This window comes from Delphinus delphis, chromosome Y (assembly GCF_949987515.2).
Source record: "Delphinus delphis chromosome Y, mDelDel1.2, whole genome shotgun sequence".
Taxonomy (NCBI): Eukaryota; Metazoa; Chordata; class Mammalia; order Artiodactyla; family Delphinidae; genus Delphinus; species Delphinus delphis.
This window is the reverse complement of record NC_082705.1, coordinates 2993101-3018049: the sequence shown is the minus strand read 5'-3', so window position 1 is coordinate 3018049 and position 24949 is coordinate 2993101. Positions and strand designations below refer to the sequence as shown.

The following is a 24949-nucleotide window of genomic DNA, read 5'->3' as shown; positions in this document are numbered from 1 at the left end:
ATGTGAAATCAAGAGTATTTTTGCGCTACTAAAACCTTTTATAACTAAGCCACAAAGGCTGTTTACTGATGAAACAGCCACTTATCCACAAGGTTTTTCCAAAAACTAGATGGAATGGAAGGGTCTCTTCACAGGGAGGTGTCCACAGTGCTGAGGCGACAATATGGCTGCTAACAGATTCTGGCTATTGGAATGTAAGTACTTTTCACTGCTGGTAATTTCCATACTGTCCCTAAAACATAAATTTAAAAATATAATTACAAATCAATCTTAACACTGTCATACTACAAAAGCAACTACAATCACAACAAACAAAACCCGTTACATATAATATTTAGGTACAGAGTATCTCTGTAATTTATTCTGATATTACAGTCAACTGCAAATGGATTTCAAAGTCTATGAGCCTAGAACAGCACCTATCAGAGTGAGAACTTAGATGGTTGGACTGAATCAAGAATGAGTGAGAAGTTCTGGTTCTAAATACTGGCATAGCATATACTAGTGTGTCAATTATATTCTAGTACGACAAGTCTGTGACTGTTTAGATTATTATAGTGACATAAATTAACACCAAGGTTATCTAGGATAAGTAGCAAGGATGGAAAGATATCTGGGAGATAAAGGAAAAAGAACCTTCTAGCCACACTATGGAATTTGGGCCTTTTCCCGAGGCCAATGAGGTATTCTCAGAGGTATTCAGACAGGCAGCTGGTACATAAAATCAAAGAAAGACTGTTTTTGATTTTGTCGCTTTTAGTAAGGTAGACCTGAAGGGCCTGTAGGCTGACAGGAAGGGAAAGAAAATGAAGCACAGGTATAAAAGAGGTAATGAATGAAGTAAAATTCTACAAGGGAGGTAAACAATGTCCAGTATACAGCCGTTAAGGCTAGCTTTTGGAGAAAAGAAGGAAAGTCTTTTCCTTCAAAAGAGAAGAAAGGCAGAAGAAAAGAGGAATGTACTAGAAAAAATTTATTTTAATAACAAAAATGTCTTAAATGTGTTTAAAATAGATGCTTATAAAAGCACTTGGGCACATAATCAGTTAACGGTTTCCTTTGACTAAATATCCCCCTCTAAGTCAAATTAACTATTTTATATCAAGAAAGTATTCTATAGTTGAAAGCCTTCTGTGCAATAAGAAATAGTACCTTAAAAGTTTACAATTCCACAGAAGTAAGCTATACTTCAAAATCTGTTGAATACCACTGTATATAATGGAATAATGCACTATAAATAGAATTAAAGTATTTAAAAAATATTGATGTATATTACATATTTATATTCTGAAAAATTTAAAGTCAATGCTCATCCTGAAATATCTGTAGGTAAGATTTGCTTTAAAATACTCAAAGGGTGCGGGTATATAAAACAACATTGGTAAAATGCCGATAACTGTTGAATTTGGTTGGTGGGGTACACAGGGATTCATGACACTTCTCTTTTTGCTGTCTTTGTTGAAAAATTCCTATAGTACCAAGTTTAAAATAAGAAATGATTAGCATACAGGAACTTACTGTTCAATTGTCACATTATCTAAATACTGAGTTTAAGTCCCAACTCTACTGTTGCCTTTTCATTTGAGCCCAAGGAAAGCTCTTTGAGATTTTCTTCACCTATAAGGTGGGACTGTAACATACCCATCTCTGGCTCTTAATTTTCTTTCTGTTTAAGGTTACACTAGTTCTGCCTCATTTATTTGTTAGGACACTTAAGAGAGGATGTGAGAAAGAGCTTTCAAAAATTATAAAAAAGTATAAATAAACAAGCCTCAAGGCTGGAAGGAAACGCTCCCACAGTGAGTATGTGTGATGAGATATTAATGATGAAAGCGAGTTGCACATATTATGAATGATGTGAAAGCAGAAGAGAGGTTAAGAACTGGTGTGCTATATAAATAAAAGTTATAATATATCTACTATAGCATGAATTACTTGATGATAGGGACTAAGTCTTATCCATTCTTATGCCTCAAGTATTGAAGAGTGTCTGACACATAAGACTTCTTCAATAATGTACACCAAATACGATACTCAAGCAATTACAAACATTTATTGAGCAAATACTATATGCTCATCACCATAATAAATTTGAAAAACAGGGAAAGTAAGACTTACAAATAAAGTATAATTGCAGAACAAGGTCTACAAGAGTTCAGAAAGGAAATGGCTATTGCGGCTAAAGTAATTTGAAAAATATTTCAGACACCGTGAGAGCCTTAAGAAAACAGTAAAATTTGAATGGCAGAGAAAAGAAAAAGGGGCACTTCAAATAGAAGAAACAGCGAAAGCAAAAGAATGGAGAAAAATAGGTAAAAAAATACTTAGGGAATTGGAGAGTAAAAAAGAATATACAAAAATCAGGACTAGAAGATATTGATTATTTGTTAACACAGAGTTTGAAGTAATGGATATGAGAAGTCTGGCTAATATCAACAATAGCCGACTCTTAATATATCTCAATAATATATTCTCAATAACAATATATCTCAATAACTCTTTATATATCTCAGTAACTCGTACCATGTGTCAAACACTGTAACAAGTGTTTTGTGTCCATCTGTTACCTGTGCAGTAAATATGATATTCATTTTATGGATGAAGAAATTGAAGCACTGAGAATATAAGTAACTTGACCCACACCGGATCCCTTTGCTAGAACAAAATCAAATCACAAGCAAGCCTAAAAAGTTACTGTATATCTGCGACCGTTAGCAAATTCCAGGGTAAAAGTATGGGTTTGGGAAGCAGAAATCAATGCCTAGTTTTAATTCTCCCACTTACCAGTTTCTTGTCCTTGAGGCAAGCTATCTACCTTCCATTTCTTGACTGTCTCATCCAACAAGTGAGGATAATCATGATTTCTGCTTCAAACAGTTGCTCAAGGAGAAAAGCACGACAGCACTCTGCAAAGTGATGGTGTGGCTGGAGGCAGGGGCATCGTGAAGGGCCCAGTCCCTGGGTCTTAGCCACTCAGCTCGGCCCTGCTTACCCATCATCTTGAGTGGATCACTCCAACTCTCTAAGCCTCGGCTTCTCTCTCCCTCTCTTCTTCAGCTTCTTTGTTTGTAAATTACAAAATTCCCCTGACTAGAATAAAGAATAAATGGAAAAGGAGGCAAGACAGCATGGGAGGCTCCTTCATCCCATCATGAACTTAGGAGATGTTAATGGTCTAAACAAAGATAAGGCAGTGGTCAGAGAGAAGTGAATGGATTCAAGAATGTTGAAGGAAGTCAGGCTAACAAGATTTTGTCATTTATTAGATGGGGAGAGGGAGGAAGACTTAAACATCAAATGTGGCACATGGCATTCTAGCTTGGCAGTAGTGCCCCTCTCTCTAAGAGAAAGCATAGAAAGGAGGAATGTGTGTGTACAAAAACTATGAATTCGTTTTGGTTATGTGAAATTGACATGATATTTCCAAGTGCAGATGACTACTAGGCACCTGACTTTCAGAAGAGAAAGTCAGACTAGAAATAGAGATTTGAGAGTCAACAGCATGGTAAATTAAAACCATGTGCATAAATGAGATTTTCTAGGGAGTGTATGGGGAGAAGAGTCCCTAGACTGAGCAATAAATTTCTTTCTTTCTTAAAAGTATTCTGTCCCAGTACTTTTTAGGGGTTTCTTTCTCTATTCTTACAATCACCATTCAAATTTAGTAAGTGAAGGCCCTACATATTCACTCACCAGTATTTACTGACTACTCAATGTGTTCTACTAGGTGATGGAGACTCAACAGTGATAAAAAAAAAACAGATGTGGTGATGTTTTTAAAGAACTGACATCCTAGGGGAAGAGGGTATGATAATAAACAATAACTACATAATCTGTCACATGAAAATAAATGCTATCCTGAAAAAATAAAAGCATCTAACACCATATTTCATGAATTTTCCTTCTAAGATCAGGAACAAAGCAGGGATGTCCCCTCTCACCACTCTTTTTCTACACTGTACTGAAATTCCTAGTTTATGCAATAAGGAAAAGAAACAAAGGTAAACAGATTAGAAAAGAAGAAATAAAACTGTCTTTTTTCACAGATGACATGATTGTTTAGGTAGAAAATACCAAAGAACCAAAGAAACTCCTAAAACTAATGAGCAAGTTTGCAGGATACGAGGTTAACACAGAAAATTCCCCTATACACTAGCAATGAATAAGTCCAATTTGAAATTAAAAACAATACCATCTATATAAGCACCTCCAAAATTGAATACCTAGGTATAAATCTAACAAAATATATAGAGAGAACTGTATGAGAAAAACTAAAAAATTAATGAAAGAAATAAAAGAACTAAATAAATGCAGAGATGTTCCATGTTCATGGATAGGAAAATCAATATTGTCGCGACGTCAGTTCTTCCCAACTTGATGTAAAGATTCAACACAATCCCAATCAAAATCCCAGCAAACAAGTTATTTCTGGATATTGAAAAAAATAATTCTAAAGTTATATGGAGAGGCAGAAGACCCAGAATACCCATACAATATTGGAGGAGAAGAACAAAGTCAGAGGAATGACAATATTCAACTGCAAGACTTACTATAAAGCTACAGCAATCAAGACAATGTGATATTGGTGAAAGAACAGAAAAATAGAACAATGGAACAAAATAGAGAGCCCAGAAATAGACCCACATAAATATAGTCAATTGATCTTTGGCAAAGGAGCAAAGGTAATACAATAGTGCAGAGATAGTCTTGTCAACAAATGGTGCTAGAACAACTGAACATCCGCATACAAAAAAATGAAATTTAGACACAAATCTTAACAATTAAGATTTTCTTCATTCAGAATATAAACTCAAATAGGACCTTTACCTAAATGTAAAATAGAAAACTATAAAACTCCTAGAAGATAACATGAAAAAAAATGTAGATGACCTTTAGTTTTGGAGTGACTTTATAGATACAAAACAAAAGGCATGATCCATGAAAGAAATAACTGATAAACTGGACTTCATTAAAATTAAAATCTTCTACTGTGAGAAAGACAATGTCAAAAAAATGAGAAGACAAGCCAAGAAGACAAGGTAGTATTTGCAAAAGACACGAGTGATAAGGACTGTTATCTAAACTATGCAAAGAACACTTACAACTCAACAATAAGAAAATGAACAACCCTATCAAAAAACAACCCTATCAGAACAGATGCCTCACTGAAGAAGATATAAAGATGGCAAGTAAGCATACTGAAAAGGTGTCTATATCACATGTCACTGGGGAAATGCAAAGTAAAACAACAATGAGATACCCCATAAATTTACTGGAATGGCCAAAATTCTGGACACTGATAACAGCAAATGCTGATGAGGATGTGGAGTTAACAGGAACTTTCATTCATTGCCGGTGAGAATACAATATGGTACAGCTACTACGCAAGATAGTATGGCAGTTTCTTACAAAACTAAATATATTATTACCATATAATCCAAAAATCATGCTCACTCCTTGGCATTTATCCAAATGAGTTGAAATTTTATGTTCACACAAAAACCTGCTCATGGAAGTTTATAGAAGTTTCATTCATAATTGCCAAAACTTGAAAGCAACCAAGATGTCTTTCAATAAATGAATGGTATACCCAGACAACGGGCTACTATCCAGGGCTAAAAAGAAACACTTTATCAAGTCATGAGAAGGCTTTAAATGCATATTATTAAGTGAAAAGCCAATCTGAAAAGGCTACATACTACATGATTCCAAGTGCATGACATTCTGGAAAAGGCAAACTATGTAGATCAGCAGGAAGGATAGAGGGATGAATAAGGGGAGCACAGAGGATTTTTAAGGAAATGAAACTCTTCTGTATGATATTATAATGGTGGATACAGGTCATTATATATTTGTCAAAGCGCACAGACTGTAAAACACCAAGAGTGAATCTAATGTAAGTTATGGACCTGGGGTGGTAGCTTTATTGATTATAACAGATGTACCACTAGGGTGTGGGATGTTGATAATGGAGTAGGCTATGTATGTGTTGGGGTAGGGAGTAAATGGAAACTCTCTGTACTTTATTCTCAATTTTGCTGTGAACGTAAAACTGCTGGGAAAAAAGTCTGTTTTTTTAAAAATTAAGTAGGTTTCTGGTCAAGACAGATTTATACTCCAGCCTGAAAAAACACCCAGGGCTTCCCTGGTGGCACAGTGGTTAAGAATCCTCCTGCCAATGAAGGGGACACGGGTTCGAGCCCTGGTCCGGGAAGATCCCAGAAGCCACCTTGTGCCTGTGCGCCACAACTACTGAGCCTGCGCTCTAGAGTCCGCGAGCCAAAACTACTGAACCCGCGTGCTACAACTATAGAAGCCCATGTGCCTAGAACTCATGCTCTGCAACAAGAGAAGCCACCACAATGAGAAACCCGCGCACCGCAACGAAGAGTAGCCCCTGCTCGCCGCAACTAGAAGAAAGCCCATGCGCAGCAATGAAGACCCAACGCGGCCAAAAAAAACCCCAAAACTACAAAAAATATATGAAATACTTGTATTCAGGACACAGGACAGAAGGTAACAAAGAACAGCAATCTGTGAGAAATGGGAAACAAATGAGGCGAGCACTCTTATTACTACATCTTACTGCACTGAGAGTTTCCACACTGCAGCATATGGAGAGGAAGTAAGGCTGAGTCTGAGGTAAGAAGATAAGCTTAGAGTCTGAAGAGAAGAAAAGGAGCTAGAGTTCACAGGCCATAGTACCAAAGAGGAAAAAAATGCACAAAGAAAAGAAATGCACTGTGGAGATCTGCAGAGGAAACCTCTTGAGTATTCAGCATAGCACTGACATGCAAGTGCATGCAACTAAAATACCCAAGTCCAAGGAAAGAAACACCCCAACAGATTAGAGGAAACAATTCCTGCACTCACAGAGGAATGGAAATAGTGTTTATTCCCACCAGCCAGAGTGGAAAACCTCATAATTCCAGGACACTGGGTTGAGTACCCAAAACGGTCTTATCTTACTAGTGGGGATATTTAGCCCAGGACTAAACACTGTCTGGTCCTGCCTAACAAATCTTCAAAGCAATCCCCAAAATATCAAGCTGTTTTCAATTACTAAACTGCATCCCAAAACAAAACTTAAGAATGTTTGTAGGAATACAAATATATCCATCACTCAACAACATAAAAGTAATATTTGCAATTTCTGGCATTTAATCAAAGATCATTGCACATGGAAAGGATGAGGAAAATATGACCCAAAGCGAGGAGGGAAAAAAACAGTAGATCAAAACTGGCCCAGATGTTAGAATTACCAGAAAAGGATATTAAAGCAGTTAACGTACTTGTATTCCTCATGTTCAAAACTTTAGGCAGAGACATGGAAGATATGAAAAAGACCCATATCAAACACCTGCAGATGAAAAATACAGTGTCTGCAATGAGACACATCTGGGAATGGATTAAAAGCTGGTAAGACAATGAACAAGAAAAGACTATTGAACTTCAAAACACAGCTACAGAAACTACCCAAAATGAAACAGAGAGAAAAAAAAGACTTAAAAATTAAATAAACAGAGGATCACTGAATTATGGCACAACTCTAAGCGGTCAAATACACAGTAACCGGAGTCTGGGGAAGAGAGATAGGGGTACAGGTGTAGAGAAAGGAAAAATATTTGGTCAGAATTTTTCCAAATTTGATGAAAACCATAAAGTCACAAATTCAAGAAACTATACAAACCCCAAGCATAAGAAAACACTCAAATAATTTGATAAGAGGAAAAATCTTAAGAACAGTCAGAAAAAAAAATTACACTAACAGTTTATCACCAGAAGACATGCATTACAAGAACTGTTAAAAGGAAATCCTTCTGGCAAAAGGAAATGATACCAGATGGAAATATGGATTTATCATAGAATGAAAAGTACAAGAAACAGTAAGTACATTAGTAAATATGTGACTCTTTTCTTATCATTTAAGTATCTTTAAAGGATAATTGATATTTTAAACAAAACTAATTCCACATACTATGGGGTTTGTAACATATGTAGAAGTGGAAATTATAACAATAACACAAAGGTTGAGAAGAAATGAAAGTAAACTATTATACTTTATATGAAGTGGTATAATATCACTTAAAGGTACTGATACATGATACAATATGGATGAACCCTGAAAACATTATACTAAGTGAGAGCAGCCAATCACAAACACCACATATGCATGCCTCCACTTAGCCTAAATGCTCAGAATAGGAAAATCCATACAGACAAAAAGTAAATCAGCTATTTCCTAGGGCTGGGTGTTTGGAGGGAAATAAATATACTTAAAAAAAAAAAGAATGGTACATCTTAAAATGATGAGTGGTATGTGAATTATATCTTAATGAAAACCGTTTTTTAAAAACAGAAAAAAATTCAAAATAAGACAGAAAATGAGGAAAAAGGACAAAGAACAGAAGGGACAAAAAGGAAAAATATCAAGATGACAGACTTGACCATTATCCATATTCACATTAAACATAATGTTCAAACTCCCTCCATTAAAAGGCAGAGATAGATTGTGTTAAAAAAAAAAAAAACCCGCAAGTCCTAAGTATACGCTGCCTTCATTAAACAACTTAAAAATACAAATGTGTTAAAAATAAGAAAGATTAAAAATATATTATCATTCTAGTACTAATCCAAAGAAAATATTACTATTAGACAAACATATTTCAGAGAAAAGAATATCACCAGAGATAAAGAAAGTAATTACATAATGATACAGGAGAAAATTAATCAAGACATAAAAATCCCTAAAACATATGCACCTTAAAAATGTAGCATTGGGACTTCCCTGGTGGTGCAGTGGTTAAGAATCCGCCTGCCACTGCAGGAGACATGGGTTGGATCCCTGGTCCGGGAAGATCCCACATGCCGCAGAGCAACTAAGCCCATGCACCACAACTACTGAGCCTGCGCTCTACAGCCTGCGAGCCATACCTATTGAGCCCATGCGCCACAACTGCTGAAGCCCTCATACCTAGAGCCCATGCTCTGCAGCAAGAGAGGTCACCGCAATGAGAAGCCCGTGTACCGCAGTGAAGAGTAGCCCCTGCTCACTGCAACTGGAGAGAGCCTGTGCACAGCAATGAAGACCCAATGCAACCAAATAAATAAATAAAATAAATAAAAAATTTTAAAAAGTCACATTAAAATACATGAAGTAAAAATGAATAGAACGGCAAGAAAATATAGACAAACACACAGATATAGCCAGAGATTTAATATTTAATATCCCTTTCTCAATAACTAATAGAACAGAAAATCAGCTAAGTCATAGGAGACTTGAACACAACTATCAAGCAGCTTGATCTAATTGACATTTACAGAACATCCCCACAGACCATATTCTGAGCCATAAAAGAAGTCTCAATAAATGCAGAAGAATTCAAGTCATACCAAGTATGTTCTATCAAGATGATGAAATTAAATGGGAAATCAGTAACTGAAAACTACCTGGAAAATCCCCAAATATTCAAAAACTATATACACTTCTAAATAACTCTTGGGTCAAAGATGAAATCAAAAGTGAAATCAGAAAATATTTTGAACTGACTGCAAATAAAGACACAACAGAAGAGGGAGCGGTAAATACAAAGATTCTGAGGGAGAAACATGCTGGAAACAGGCCAGTGTGACTGAAGCAGAATGAATCAAGGCGGCTATAAATACAGAGGTGAGGTGGTGGGGTAGGGGCTGGGGACATGAGCTGAGCATGGCCTTCTAGGCCATTATATTACTCTGGGCGGGAATGAAGTCACCACACGGTTATGTCCGGAGGGGTGGCCTAATTGGACTGATGTTTTTTAAAGATCACTCTAGGTCCTGTGAGGAGCACATTCTGTAGAGGAGTCAAGAGGAAAGCAGGAAGACCAGTGCAACAGTCCAGATGAGTGAGAGTTATGATTGTGACTTGGGTAAGGGCAGGAAGTTGTGAAAAAATGACTATAGATACAGCATGTATTTTGAAGGAAGAGGTGATGAGATTTGCTGGCTGACTAGATGTTTGATTTGCAAAAAGAAGGGAGTCACGGATGACTCCAGGTTTTCTGCCTGAGGAAGTGGAAAACTGAGCTGCTGTTCATGGAGATGGAAAGACTGACCCGGGGTCAGGGAGCGCAGTCCCTAACAGGACTCTCTCTCAATGCCCCTCTTTTAATTCATCCTGCATACTGCCACAAGAGTCACCTGCCTAAACACCACTATAATTAGATTTCTTTTCCATTGCCTTAACTATCTTGAGGAGTTGAACAACTTTCCCTAAAACGAAGAAACCAACAGGTGTTTGGGTTGGGGGAATCCATGAGATAGATGTGGGACGGCTACTAACACTAGAGTATCTAGAATGGTCCCCTCCTCATAGCCTTTTCTAATGGGGAAGAAGATGTGGCTGGCAACTACCCCAACATCACGGGTCTTTTTCTACTGTATAGTCCCCAAATTCCTGAGAACTTTAAAGGGTGGAATAATTATCATGATAAAAGAAGAAACATATTATATATCTATTATATATACCAGCCACTGCTATATACTTTAGATACATCATTTAAAACACTTTAAAGGCTCCACACTGTTATCAGGATAAAGCCCAAGTTCCCCAACATGGTTTATAAAAGCCCTCCTAATCTGGCCCCAATTCATCTCTCCACTCTTGTCTCTTCTTCCCCGCACTCCTGCTTTACTGAGCCACACATCTTAACATGAGTCCTTTGTGAGTGTACTTCTTTCTGACCAGAATATCCTTCTCTCCTCCACAACCAGCTGGCTAATACCTACTCATCCTTGGGCTCTCGCACTTATATAATACTTCCCAAGGAACACATGTCTGGGTTAGGAGCTCCCTTCCACAAAAATCTTGCCTTTCCTCATCCAAGTACTTCTCACACTATATCGTATCATCTGCTTACTTGTCTGTTCCCACCTAGACTTAAGTTCACAAAAGCAGAGTCCATGTCGATCTTATTTCTCAATATAGCCCCATCTTAGGTACTTGGCATACAAATGTTGCTCGAGAAACATTTGCTTAAGGAATGATGTTAAGTTTAGGAGACTTAGAAATATGCTAATTTAGAGATAAAATGATGAAGCTGAGGAAAATGACAAGACATCCAAAGAGAGATGTTCTGCTCACAGCTGGAAAAATGAAGCTGAAGTTGGGTTGAGAAGAGTAGGCTAAGGATACTGAAAATGTAAGACAGGGTGAATATAGAGACTGGGAAAAACACTAAGCCAAGGATTGATATCTGGGGAAAAGAAAGACGAGAAACAAGTAAAAAATAAAGAAGAAATCACTGAAAATGTAAGAGGAACAAAACAGTACAGTAATATAGAAGCTAAAGAAGACCACTTAAGAATGAAGACAGAAGCAGGTGTCAAATGCTAAAGTGAAGTCAAGGAAGATCCAGATAGTCTCTCCATAAGCCATAAGGACCAGGTCTATTTTACTCATCTAGGACATAATATAGTATCCAGCACACACAGAAAATTAATAAATCTTTGTTGAATTAGGGAGTATAGGACCACTTTTCAGCAGTTAACCTGTGAATGTGAAGGAGCCTACATTTTATCTGCTCAGGGATCTTTTCCTTAGATACTCACTAGTCAACACTTATTTTACTTTTAAGATTTAGATAAAACTTCTGCCTACTCCTTTGATTTAGTTCTAGTGTATTTTTTTTTTAGTATTAATTATCTGTCCATACTTTTTAAATTTTAATTAATTAATTAATTTATGTTTGGCTGCATTGGGTCTCCATTGCTGTGCACGGGCTTTCTCTAGTTACGGCGAGCGGGGGCTACTCTTCATTATGGTGGGCGGGCTTCTCATTGCAGTGGCTTCTCTTGTTGCGGAGCACAGGCTCTAGGCATGCGGTCTTCAGTAGTTGCAGCACACGGGCTCAGCAACTGTGGTGCACAGGCTTAGCTGCTCTGCAGCATGTGGGATCTTCCCGGACCAGGGCTCAAACCCGTGTCCCCTGCACTGGCAGGCAGATTCTTAACCACTGCACCACCAGGGAAGTCCTGTCCATACTTTTAAGCCTCTTTTATTTTTTCCACTTAACTAGAACGTGTCAGTACAGGGGATTGTAGACTTGAGAGAGCATCGATGAGAGAGCTGCTTATGCCTTAGAGTCTAATCAGCACTGCATACACGTTGTTTCTCAAACCAGATCATCCCCACTGGTCCTAGAACACTAACATTAAAAAGTAACCTATTTTAGGTAGCTTAAGCAGTGAAGAGATCAGATTCTCCTCATTAGAAAGTCATCAGACAAACCTGAAGTCAATTAAAAAAAAAACTGCCAACATAATAAATCATTTTAATAATAATTTAGAGTATGTATGAGAAGATTCACAGAACAATGATTTTGGTACAGATTATTAAGTCTGAGAAATTTACTGATGAAAAGAAGTTAACACGAGGTTCAAGAGAATACAGTCATCTTAGGACGAGATGCACTTATAGATATCTGAAGGTAGTAGAAGGAAAGATAACAGGGGAGAAAGAAAGATGATTAATATCTGAGATAATGGATATGTGTATGGAAGGAGGCAACAGAGACAGGTGAGTATGAGTTTAAAGAGAAGAGATATCGTGCATGTGAGGGGAGTGGGTTGAATATGCTGGAGTGAAGATGAGAGCCTGGAAGAGCACTGCCTCAGATGGACTCCACATTTCAATAGGTCAAAGCAGAGTCTTGAACATAAATATGAGGGACATCAGAGAAATTAAGGGCTTCAGAACATGGAATAATGTTTGGGATAGCGAAGGGAAGTATGTCTAGGGGGTAAAGCCCAGGCAGAGACTATGAATGAACGAACATGAACGAATGCTGGCGTTTAGAGATACGCCATGTTTTGTAGGCTACAGCAACGATGATTAACTGTGTTAGAGTTCTATGAAGAAGACTCAAGAGTAAGTAACCACTTTTTTTCAGTTAACACTATAAACAAGAGGTGGGAAAAATGAATCTTCAGCTGAGAAACATGCAACCTAATCGAGAGTGAGCAAACAACAGGGCAGTCCTGGCCACCTGGGTAACTCACCTGGTCATACCTGTAAGGCCTCTGCTTCGGGGGCTGGGGTGGCCCAGGCTGGGCTGGTCTGTAACATCCATACTGTTGCCCTTGCCCCTGTGGGTAGTTAGGGTACTGAGGACCTGGACCACCCTGTGAAGGACCTGTAAGATAATCAGCACACACAAGAGCCCAGAAGAAAATACAGTAAGTCCCTAGAATTCCAGAAGCGGTTTAAGATTAGATGTTACCATATTCCCTTGCAGTCTGGTATCTCGATTTTTCTCAAATGCGTTTTGAAATACATTCTGAAAGTTATAAGAAGTAAAAATACTGTTAAGGACACTACAATGTACCAAGATGCTCTGATTCAGTATAACTATTGTGCTATGTGTTAGCCATTAAGATTTTATATGTCAAAATGAGTAAAAGAGACTCAGGAGTTGTAAAACAAATTAAGTCCATGATGTTAAGGAAATCATCTATACCTCTAGTAGGAAGTTAACCAGTATAATAAGCAAGCGGTGAAAAGAAAAGGCAAGGAGCAGACTCAAATTGAAATAGTGAAGTAATTTCTGAATAAAGTTTGGAAATCAGTGATAGTTACAGCTGTATAACACTAAGATTTATACTTGCAATCACTAAAAGAATCACAAAGAGTGATTTTACATGTAATTTCTAGATTTGCCTTTGCAATCACCAAAAGAAAGCTTTATGTTCTGCACTGAAAATCTCATTATCACAATATTTTCAAACAGAAACTAAAGAAAACTTGAAAAGCCACACGCTGTAAGTGGAAAAAACATGATTCAAAAGTTACACTCTGTGTACCAATCACCTTTAATACTTAACCCATATAAATGAATGATTTCAACTTCCAGAGATGACAAGGGACTAATTTGGCTTGCCAAACAAATACGTCTATTTCATAAACTCTACTCCTGTCTATTGTAAAGAATGCTTTATAAAGCATAAGCTGAAAAGCTTTGATACTTAAATGTTTTCTATCACAGCCATTCAAATTCTGCCATAAAAAACACTGCAGAGAAAAATGTCAAAGAGAACAAGAAATTTTCAAGCTTAAATTCCACCAGTCTATTATTTTGTTTATTTAGTTATTATGCATCCAGTTATTAAAACTCTGTATTTTTTATTAGAAGCAAGTCTGACAGCTGAAACCTATAGATAAGCAAAATGGGAACGTCTCCTTTAGGGTGCCCAATGATGTCTGAAAAAACAGCATTAACTACTTAAGCCAAAATCATTAAATTTCTTTTACTCTCTCTTTCCACTGAAAATAATATTTCTCTTAAATCAATAAACTTACCTTACTGATCCACATAATATTTGTTTTCATACAAACACAATAAAACCAGAATACTCTATTTATTCAATGTACAAATATTTAATGGTCATGAAATGGAAATGCCATTTGAGAGGAGCAAGAAATTCCCTTTGTAAAGAGAAGAAATACATGGAGTATTTCTAAAGTCATAGCTGGAATTTGGGAACCAGAACTGATCATTTTGGGGAAAATTCCTGACACCCAATACCTGGCTGAATTCCAATGCTTCTGTCGAAGGTGCAAGAGAATTTCAGCCTGATCCTGGTTCTTAGATTTGCTATCACAGGTGGAAAGATGTGCCCATAATAACAGCAGAGTTTAAACCAATGAATAAAAATAATAAGACATTACTAATGTTAAAAAAGAGGCCATGTTAGCAAGAGATGATGTCAGATTAAGCAGCTACTTCTCCTATCATAAGAATCATATTTTGCTATATCTAAAATAGTTATTATAGAAGCCAAAAATTTAAGACTGAGATATCAGGTCTTTATTATTCCCCCCCTCTCCTTATCTAACAGTCAGATAGCCAACTAGTAGACATCATAGTGAGTATATAATAAGAAAAGATGGCTATACTTCTCCCAAAGTGTAAGATACATACCTGCAATAAATATATTCCTATGAATGTGTAAACTGCTATTTTAACAGAGAATGACAAAGACGTTTTCTTTACGCGTTCCAAATAGATCTCACTTGTACACTAAAAGATCAATGTTACTTTTCATGGTAACAGTCATTAGTTTTAGAAACAAATTTGCCAAGCAGATTATGTAGATGTTGTTAATAATCACTCAACTCATCAGTTTTCCAAGCACATACAAAGCTATTGGCTGGTTGTGGATGCCAAATAGGTTTAAGAATTCATTAAGGATTTCATTTTGAGTGACTACATACCTTACCTTTGGTCAATGAATCATCTCTAGTTTATGTTTCTTTTTAAATGGATTACTAGTTTAAGAACAACACTTTAAATATAAACACTCCAGTAACAAGCTAAACTAAAACTGTGAATTTTCAAAAATAGTTCTTAGAAAAATAAACATTAAATATCCACTTCTGTATTATGAAAGAATAATCATCGCATTTTTTGGTGACAAGAATAAACTGCAGTAAGCCATTACCATAGCCCTGCTGCTGTCCTGGGTAGCCCTGCTGCCTTGGGTACTGCTGCTGCTGGGCTGGATATCCCTGTTGGGGAAGTGGCCCTTGGTAAGCATCTTGCTGTTGGCCATACTGTGAATTCTCTACAGGATAACTGGAGAAGAGGAAAAAAAAAAAAAACTGAGAAGTTTGCTTAATTAACTTTTTTCCTCTAAGATGCATAGCCAACAACACAAGAACAAAATAAAATGCCATATTGATTTTTAAAAGTTAACAAAACAAAGAAAAAAACTCAAACCAAACGGAAGGATTTCAGCCAAACAAACTGCAGTTAAAGCCAATTGTACAAGGTTGAACTGCAGCATTTTCAGCGTCTCTCCATTAGAGCATTACATTCACTGGAACATCACAGTCATAAGATCATGACTATGTTGAATAAAATAAAAAAGACAAAATTAAAGACAGCTACAAGAGCACACACTAGCTACACAAGATCAGCAAGCTGTTTCCTAAAAGCACTAAACTTATACATAAAATTATACATATGTAAACACAAACAAGAAAAAAAAGTTGGATTGATGGATTTATGTTCAAATAGAAAATTTCCACTGAGGAAAAAATTATTTTAAAATGTTTTAGTCTTTTTATTGTTGTTAGAAATGGCAAGTCATGGTTATACATTTTAAATATTTGTAAGGAAATTATTTTGATTGTTCTAGGCTCCCTGCAACTTTCAAGACAACCAGCAACTAGTATTCTATGAGAATACTAGTTTTCACGTGGGTAGAAGTTGCCTTATGCAAGAATTTTCGTTCCTGTAGAAGCAGATATATATGTGTATGTGTGTGAAGGTATATAGATACCTCCTTCATAGTAATGTTGTGAGGAATCCTCATAAGGCCTATCGTAGCCTTGTTCAGGATACAACGGTTGCTGATAACCGTAATTATTATGACCTACATCAACTGGACAAGAGACAGGAAGAAACGTTATTGGCCACTGAGTGAAAGCCCTAAATATGTTTAAACTTTCAGATAAAATTGAAAAAAGAAATGGAAATACATAAAAAATAATTTCAATTGCATTAGCCAAATATTTACCAAATGTGATTGTTTTCATATTGAGATAACGTGCAAATTTTTTTAAAAGCAAAAATCAGTTTTAGAAACATTACACTTAGTCTTAACTCTGACAATCCTCATCAAGGAGGGAAAAGAAAAAAAACCTTTATCTTCAATTTAAAAAAAAAAAAGAGAATGAAAGCATTTAGGACTTTCACATGTAAATTACTTGAATTAGATTAAAACGAACAAAGGAGGCAATTATATTTTGTCAAACACCTGTTCTTCTGGTCACCAATTCCACAGCATATGCTAAAACAATGCAAAATATAAAAGAGCTCCATAAGTTTTTTTCCCCTAAAAGAAACTGAAACAAATTTTTCACATTTTCTATTAACTTGTTTAAAGTATATGTATCTCAAAGTATTTTCAGATGCAAAAATATATTGCTTAATCCTGCCATTCTAGGAGCCTTTAGAAAATATTTCTAGAGTATCATAAACATACACCTTCATAAAATTAATACTGTGTTAAGTGCTAGAGTACACCTTTAATTTTAAGGCACGATAAATTTACACCCGCAAGTTGACTAGACTTTTAATGAAATCAATACTCTAGTCCTTTTAACTAAGCTGCTCAAAGAAATCTCAGGAAATAACTTTTCAGTTAGGTAAAATCTGAACTAAATTTTAGAAAAATACCTAATTAAGTAAGGAGGAATATAATTATGAATAAATATAATACTCATTGCTCTAGTATTCCAATGTTCCCAAACCACCTCATAAATATCTGTATTATGGATTGGCAAACTATGGTCTGCAGTCTAAACACAGCCAGTGGCCTGTTTTTGTAAAGAAAGTTTCACTGGAACAGTCATATCCATTCATATTTTCTATAGCTGTTTTCATGCTACCACAAGAGTTCAGTAGTTCAGACTGCAACCACATGATTTGCAAAGATGAAAATATTTATTTCCTGGCCCTTTACAGAAAAAAGTTTGCCAACCCCTAATCTACATATTTATTGACATAATATCTAAATATAATAACAAAATATCCAATGCTGTTTAAGAAAATTATTTGTTATTATAAATGGAATACTCTATGTAAATGTCAGATATATTAATACACAGCTATGCAAAAATGATACCACTGAAATTTTAAAATTCCATTATGTAATAAAATGAATTATTTATAGCAATCTTAAAGTTCTTCTATTTACAAAAATAACATCTCTATTTTGAATAGAAAGTTCATATTTATAACAATACAAATTTCACATTTCAGGAAATACTCAGGACCAAAATAAGTGTTAAATTCAACTCAATTACTTAAAATGTACTTTTAAAATTAAACAAAACAATCATTTATTTTCAGCAGACTTCCTAGTGTATAATATTTAACAACCTAGAGTTCATTTCTTTAAAATATCTATAGTCTATAAATGTAACTAAAGTTTTTCATTTAAAAAAATATGTTTACATGTGAAAGGAAAAAGAAAAAAATAACCCAACATTCTAAATAATTCAAGGCAAGTAAAACATTAAAAAAATGTTGTTTTCTAACCAGAATTATCCATACATATCACTGCCACTAACAAACATAGATTTTGTGTGCAAAATTCTACAGGTGTTTTTTCTGCTTGTATAACCAGAATCTTTGCAGGAAAAAAACAATGTCCCTATATGACTTATGCTTTATACACTGATACAAAGTGGTGGACAAAATTATTTTTTAAATACACCAAATTATATCTTCTTGCTAGCTTACATTACCTTCTAGTCAAATGGTCTCAACATTTTAGCTTGAAGTTCTTAGTTTGCCCAAGTTTTCTGTTAAGCAGTTTACCTTAAATACATCAAGGGAGCTCAATATAAATGAAGACTTTGGCAACTCCTTCCAAACAAGAAAAATCTAACCACCTCTATATGATCAATTTTATTTGTTTGTATTATTTTTTCTTCAACATTGTATCATAAAGTTTTCAAACATACAGGAAAACAAGGAACTGTATGATGAAAGCCTGCTTGTATGCTTGTATTACTACTAAGCACAGTACATCTTTTACTGAACACTTTTTCACAAGCCACCTTCCCACTAAAAAATAAACATAAATAAGTAAAGTTAAAATCTGGTTTCCAAATGCCTTTCTATTCTACTAACTCTATTATAAACAGCTATATTATGGATATGATTCAGTCTCTAAAATCTTTCTCAAGTGCAAATGCTAATGTATATAAACATAGTTCTGTGCATAGACATATGCAACATTAATGAACATGATGAAATTTGGAAGAATACTCAAAACTATATTCTCTTCATATTTATACAATGCATAAAAGTAAACCAGTGGGTGAACTTTACGGTATATGAATTACCTCAATAAAGATTTTATTTAAAAAAGTAAATCAGTAACACTTGCTTTGATTCAAATGATCAACTACAAATATAAAAGGATCCTCTTTTATATATTAAAAAAACCAAACAACCAAATCCAAAAATGGGCAGAAGACTTAAATAGACATTTCTCCAAAGAAGATATACAGACTGCCAACAAACACATGAAAGAATGCTCAACATCATTAATCATTAGAGAAATGCAAATCAAAACTACAATGAGATATCATCTCACACCAGTCAAAATGGCCATCATCAAAAAATCTAGAAAGAATAAATGCTGGAGAGGATGTGGAGAAAAGGGAACACTCTTGCACTGCTGGTGGGAATGTGAATTGGTACAACCACTATGGAGGTTCCTTAAAAAACTACAAATAGAACTACCATATGACCCAGCAATCCCACTACTGGGCATATACCCTGAGAAAACTATAATTCAAAAAGAGTCATGTACCAAAATGTTCATTGCAGTTCTATTTACAATAGCCCAGAGATGGAAACAACCTAAGTGTCCATCATCGGATGAATGGATAAAGTAGATGTGGCACATATATACAATGGAATATTACTCAGCCATAAAAAGAAATGAAATTGAACTATTTGTAATGAGGTGGATAGACCTAGAGTCTGTCATACAGAGTGAAGTAAGTCAGAAAGAGAGAGACAAATACCATATGCTAACACATATATATGGAATTTAAGGGAAAAAATGTCATGAAGGGCCTAGGGGTAAGACAGGAATAAAGACACAGACCTACTAGAGAATGGACTTGAGGATATGAGGAGGGGGAAGTGTAAGCTGTGACAAAGCGAGAGAGAGGCATGGACATATATACACTACCAAACGTAAGGTAGATAGCTAGTGGGAAGCAGCCGCATAGCACAGGGAGATCAGCTCAGTGGTTTGTGACCACCTAGAGGGGTGGGACAGGGAGGGTGGGAGGGAGGGAGATGCAAGAGGGAAGAGATATGGGAACATAGGTACACATATAACTGATTCATTTTGTTGTAAAGCAGAAACTAACACACCATTGTAAAGCAATTATACTCCAATAAAGACGTTAAAAAAAAAAAAAAGAAAGGATTCCAATGACAGAACATGATTCCTGCTAGTACTAATATGGAATAACCAAACAAAATATACTTTAAGATAGATTATAAACAAATGCTACCATTGCTGCTTTAGATTACTGAAGTGTTTCTAAATTTGGAAGAAACACATTTTTAGTTTCTTCATTCTGATTAGAATATTTTGAGTAGCTACCCACATTAATACTGGGCAGGGATAGAAAATGGGAAAGTTAACATTAGGAGAGATTACCATCAGGGTAATATGCTGGTTCATGCCTTCTGGAGGACCTTGTCCACCATGACTGTACTCGTCCTCATAATAGTCTTCCTGGCCTAAGTATTGCTGTGGTGGGCCTGAAAAACCACAACCAGTCACGATGTAAATAATTTGTTCTTCAGGTCATTCAAAGGCTTTCCGTCTATCTGGTGTTATGAGAGATGATTTCTGTAGATTCCCCTCCCATGCTTTGAGGTATTTCAGATACTTTTGACTATTCGTATACACACACATACATAAACACACAGCAACACCACACACCACATTTCACAAAAATTAATGTTAAGACCATACATGCAATATCAAACAATACCAACTCAAAAAAGCAAACATTAACTTCCTAAAAAGAGATTCAAACTGGAAGAAAATTAATTTCCTTTTTATTTTGATATTACAGCAGTTTGAAATAAATTAGGGTTTGTTTCTGATCATATATTTTTAGTAACTTCTCAAAAATAAAACAGTATTTTCTGCTGTAAATTAGTAAGCTTTCGATATAAAATTTTGATGTAAACTTTTCCCAGAAAAGAATAAATAAAAGAAAACTATAAACCAGGAAGTTCATATCCACTTTCTGTGACACTTTGTACCTACTATACCCACTACTTTTAAGAAAAATAATAAAATATGATTTTTAAAAATCAAGAAACAAAAAGCTCTGACTTTGCCTGTATGAAATGTTCATTAAAATTTAAAGCCTTTCGACTACTGTTAAAATGGATTTCCAAATGGAATCGTACCCTGTTGTGGTGGTCTATAGGGAGGAATCTGTCTCTGTGCCATCATATGATTGCCCTGGTTAACTTGACCTATCATTCCTATAGGTGGCTGCTGGCCTTGGTAATGCTACCTACCTCCCTGTGGCATATTGTACTGTTGAGAAGGAGGCTGCTGGTGCATCACTGGACCTGAAAACAGACAAAACATTATGCATGTAATTTTTTGAATATAATTTTAACATCTTAAGAGAAATACAAAAATCTTTTATCATATAATCCCTAAACTATATAATATTGCAAGATAAACTGACTTCAAGTAATAAAAACAAATCCTTGAACTACAGTTCACATGCCTAAAATAATCTGCAAACAAGGGAAAACAAGTAATCCATGGTAGCTGATTTGAATTCCACTGGAGGAATACTGTAACAATTTCTAAAAAAACAGAGTGAATACAATATATGAACATCCTGAATGTGTATATTTTTTATTATGTACTATGTAGTATTTATCTATGCAATCTTTCTAGGAAAGATAGAATCCTTATGCTACATAAGAACATATGCCAAAACAAAGTAAACCACAAAATCACACAGCAAAGCAGTAGTCAAACTAATGGAAAGAAATCTAATTTCAGTGTATCCAATTTTTTTTCCCCTTTTCAATGCCCAGTCATTATATAATTGTAGACAGGGAAACATTTATGAATATATTCCTTATATTGGTGGAATTTCATAAACAATTTTAAAACAAAAATTTAAGGGTCTTCTTTCCTTTTTCCAACTTTAAGATTTATAAACTAAAAAGGTCTTCCTGAAATCAAAAGACTATACAATCCTTCTTAATAAGCTCTAACACACACACACACAATCAAAAACACCTAGGCAGAGAACTACAATAAGCCATAGACTTAGAAATCAGAACTATGCGGTTTCCAAGGTGAGTAATATCGAGGTAACCCAACTACCACTGCTATAGTATCACATTGGCAACAGTAAAAATATATCACATGATATAATGAACAATGGCCATAAAGTTCTGTGTTGTCATGTAAACATGTAAGCAGCTCTTCAGAGGTTCACCAGGCTAAGTTATGGTATGGGGAGATCATCATTCTACCATTATAACCACTACTGTCTGAGAAGTATGTATGAGTCATCTCCCAGTTTACTGCCTAAAGAGCTACATACTCCCCCGCTTTACTGATTTGGGGAAAATTTAAGAAGAAAGTACAAAAGGCAAAGAACTAGAAAATTTTATAGGTAAAACTGCCCAGATGAGCCAAAAACTCATTATTTATATAAAAATTCAAAACAAAACATACCCACCTCTTTAAATATGTTGCAATAGCAACAATAGCAGCAACAATGTAAGCAGAAAGAACTCACTCTTTTCCAGTTTGAAGAACTGGTTAACTAAAGAAGTATTTTATCAGAGCTAACTCTTTTTCTCCTACTTGCCTTCTTCTGTTCTTCTACTTCTTTTCAAATTCCTTTTTCCTTCTAATTTTGTCATAAATGTAAACCTTTCAAAGGTTACTCTGGGACTTCTTTTTTCAACAATAAACTCCTAATAGTAGGGATAATGTGGCTCAGTGGAGAGTGGAGGGGAAGAGAACTTGACACAGAATGCACTTAACACTACCAGACATGCTTTCACATTTATTTAATGTAAATCACTAACAACTACCAAAAGTAAGGATACTAATTTTCAAGTTTTTAGCCAAAGAATCCAAAGATCAAGATCATATAAGCTAATAGATATCAAGTGGGAATCAGGCATAACTCAAGTTTGATTTCAAAAGCACATTTATTCTACTGTTCTTCACTGCCTCTACTGAAGCTATAGCAAATTTAGTAGTTCAGAAATAAATTATGCAATTTAAAAAGTTCCAAAGTACTAACTACTTTAACTGAGATTACAATTTTTATTTTATTTTATTTATTTTATTTTATTTATTATTATTTTTTTTGGTACGCGGGCCTCTCACTGTTGTGGCCTCTCCTGTTGTGGAGCACAGGCTCCGGACGTGCAGGCTCAGCGGCCATGGCTCACGGGCCTAGCCGTTCCGCGGCACATGGTATCTTCCCGAACCGGGACACGAACCCGTGTCCCCTGCATTGGCAGGCGGACTCTCAACCACTGCGTCACCAGGGAAGCCCAAGGTTACAATTTTTAAAATGTATTTTATATATAATAAAGTACTGAATACCATTCATAATATACTAGGCAGCATGATTGGCCATTTATAGAATTCATTTTTAGTAAATGAAGGTTTTGCCTTGTCTTTCTTCTCCATCACTGATTAAAGACCTCTTGTCTTAACAGAAGATAACTGTAAAATTAAAGCATATAATATACACTGGAAGTAAAATTAAAAATAAAGGAGAAAGAAAGCAAAAACACAATAGCTGGGGGAAAATCCCAAAAGATACAATAACAACAAAATTCCAAGCTCTGCTGTAAAGGAGAAAAGTAATTCTAGTTTAAGCCCTAGATAGAAAAGACCATGCCACTTGTGCTTTATCTTGGGGACTGTCAGCACTTCCAATCCCAAAGAGCTCAATTACCACCCTTCTTTTATCCTCTGTCACTTCTCTCCCTCTAAGGATCCCTGACATCATTCAAGACCAATCCTAAAATGGCAGAGAATGGAGGAGGAGAGCACTGCTAAAACATGGTACTTTTCATCTTTTCCCTTGAAGCCTTAACCATTAAAAAATTTTTTTGACTTCAATTCTGATTGTTTAGGAAGCATATTATTTTTCTTATGATAATGAAATATGCTACACTGGCAAATAAATGTATGTTATCTCTTGAGATACTAGTGGAAATAAGATAGCTAAATCTCAAAAGGTTACCCCCAAAATAAGTTCTAAAAATTTGTGCTACAGAGTGAAGATTATAAAATAAGTCTATTAAAATAATTTTCTACAAATAGTGACCTCACACATTACTGTATGCTTAAAGGTTACTCTTTATCTTTTACATAAATCATTCTGATGCTAAGATGAACTAAGAAGTATGGTACAAACATCCTACTAATGTCTTAATTATAATACGTTTTTGTAAAAGTGTTTTAAAAGGACATGTAACAAATGTACATCACCACATTATTTCTTTCCATTTTGAGCTTCACACCCTAACAGATATTCTATGGAAACCATGTCCTATATCTTAAACACATGTAAAATATTCCCAAATCACCGTATTTTACATTACTGGAATTCTTTGCTCCAATGAGACAGTTAATACTTAGTTTTTCTCAAGTTACTGTTCAAAAAGAAGAATTTTTTTAAGACTCAACTATAAAGATAAAAATAAGCTTTGCACAGCAACGGAGACCCAACACAGCCAAAAAAGAAAAAAAAATTAATTAAAAAAATAAGCTTCAAATAATCTGTGAAGAATTTAGAACTATATAATTTTTAAAATTCTATATACATGCATATGTATTCATATCTTGAGATGCAAACCAATACACTAAAACTCTGTAAATCATAACATTAATCTATGAATTATTTTAAGTGAAGGTTAAAAATGACAGCTAACAGTTAATGAGCACTTATTATGGGCCAGGCATTAAGCTAAGAGCCTTTTTTTTTTCTTGTTGCAGAGCACGGTCTCTAGGTGTGCGGGCTTCAGTAGTTATGGCACATGGGCTCAGTAGTTGTGGTGCACAAACTTAGTTGCTCTGCGCATGTGGGATCTTCCCGGACCAGGGCTCGAACCCATGTCCCCTGCATTGGCAGGTGAATTCTTAACCACTGTGCCACCAGGGAAGCCCAAGCTAAGAGCTTTATGTCTATTATTTATCCTCCTCGAACCCTATGAAACATGAAGTATTGTTATCAACTTAACTTTACAAGTAAGAAAACTTAAGGTGTACAAGCATTAAGAACCTTACCTAAAGTTGTATAGCTAGGAAATGGCGGTGAGAACTCTAAAGACATGCTGTTAACCAT

The 24949-nt window shown here is 35.5% G+C and overlaps 1 pseudogene; it reads right to left on the bottom strand.

Annotated features, from left to right (window-relative positions):
• Nucleotides 1-205: 205 nt before the first annotated feature.
• Nucleotides 206-24949, bottom strand: LOC132419247 (protein SSXT-like; annotated as a pseudogene).